The following is a 2,095-nucleotide window of genomic DNA, read 5'->3' on the forward strand; positions in this document are numbered from 1 at the left end:
AGTGCCATTCACAGACTGTAAGGGAAGTGGGGCCCTGATGAGGTTTGTGATGGAGATTGTGTATTCAAGTGAAATGGACTGAGCTTGAGACCTGGCTCAACCACCCATTACTTATCTGGACAAGCAAGGTGTGTAACCTCCTAAGACATAGTTAACTCTTCCGTGAATGGGATGTTATTAGCACCTACCATGAGGGGTAGTTGAGAAGATTCATTAGCTTAAGGAGTTTAACAGTGCCTTGTACAGGGCTAAATTTACTGAGCACTGAATTTTATGAACTGATTAATAAAATTAAGTGTGGGTGTGTTTTTCTCTCTGAGAAGGTTTTACACAGCTGTGGTCAGTGAGTCACTGAAAATCTGCAATAGTGCACACCTCCCACCCCCGACCCCACCCTTATCTCGATTCCTTACCCCCCCATTCTTTTTCTCAGGACTATACTCCACCCTTCTTTCTGACAAAATCCACTTTTGTCAGGTCTTTTTTAGATGACAGATGACAAAATTCTTTTTTTTTTTTTTCCTTTTCTAGGGCCACTCCTGCAGCATATGGAGGTTCCCAGGCTAGGGGTCCAATCGGAGCTGTAGCCACTGGCCTACACCAGAGCCACAGCAATGCAGGATCTGAGCCGCGTCTGCAACCTGCACCACAGCTCATGGCAACGCCAGATCCTTAACCCACTGAGCAAGGCCAGGGATCAAACCCACAACCTCATGGTTCCTAGTCGGATTCGTTAACCACTGAGCCATGATGGGAACTCCAACAGATGACAAAATCCTAAAGCAAACTAGCTTAAGCCGACAGAAGCATTTGTGGGTATCAGTGAACTCCAGTGGAGGATCCAGGGCTCCAGCACATCATGAGAACTCTTCTCCATCCCCTGGCTCTGCTTCTCTGAGTTGGCTTTATTCTCAGGCAGGTTCTTCCATGTGACAGGAAAGTAGATTACTAAATGGTTCAAGCTTATATCCTATAGCTTTTCATACATTAAAAAAAAAAAAAAAAGCTCCTTTCTCTCAGCATCCATAGAGCAGTGTTAATGAAGGCATCTGATTGGCCCAGCTTGAGTCACTTGCCCAGACTTTGGACCAATCATTGTGGTTAGAGGGATGGCGGACTGAGATTGGCTAAGCTGGGCTCATGTGTCCACTGCAGTTTGACAGTCCCACAGAGCCACATGGAATCAGGAAGGGGCAGTTCTCGACAGGAGGGGCACTGGTCACACAAGAATGTTGGCTGTCCCAGCCATCCTTCTTTAAAGCTCAGTTCACAGGTCACTTCCTTAGGGATGGACCTCCCTATGGACCTAAACCTTCCCACAGTAAAGTGCAAATTATTTTCTGAATTTCTGATGTTTGGGAAAAATGGTGGGGGGGAGGGCAGGGATGAGCATATTTATTCATCTGTAACTCCCAGGCCTAGCTTCCCTCTGAAACTGTGGAAGGGATGTTGTTGATGACCTATCCAGCATCCACTTCCCCTTCCTTACTTGGATCTTTGTTGAGTACCACCCTCTCCCCCCACTGCCTTCAGTTTAGTGTGGAAGCAAACTCCATTCCCATGGAGAAAGGTAAACCCATTAGTCATCCCCTGCCAGTGCCTGGTTCAGGAATGGCCCTGGAGGGCCTAGTTTGGGCTGGTGAGACATAAGGGTGTCGAGAAATGCTTCTTGTTCTTTGGGGTGGGCTGTGGAAGCCAGCTGGTGCCTTTCTGCCCTTTCTCATGCTGGACATAAATGAGGAAGCATTTGACCTCCATCACCTACTACTGGCTGCCACTGCACAGCTACAAGGAAGCTCCTTGAGGCCAAAGCTGACACTGTGGGAGTGTGGAGACCCTTGATGGCCCTGTTGAGTTGCTGCATTGGCCAAACCTGGACACCACTCTGCCAGCTAACACATTTCCTTGTTGTTTAACCATCCCGAGTGGGAGTGTTCTGTTACCTGCAGCCACAAGTATCTTCAGAAAGTTCTCCCTGAATGAATGACAAGGGTGAGTGGCCACCAGCTGAGAGCCACCAAGCATGCCCTCCTAAACTCTGCACCCATAACAGTTCCTTTCTACCCCACAACAACAGACACTCAAAGACTCTGGA

Source organism: Sus scrofa, chromosome 13 (genome assembly GCF_000003025.6).
Source record: "Sus scrofa isolate TJ Tabasco breed Duroc chromosome 13, Sscrofa11.1, whole genome shotgun sequence".
Taxonomy (NCBI): domain Eukaryota; kingdom Metazoa; phylum Chordata; class Mammalia; order Artiodactyla; family Suidae; genus Sus; species Sus scrofa.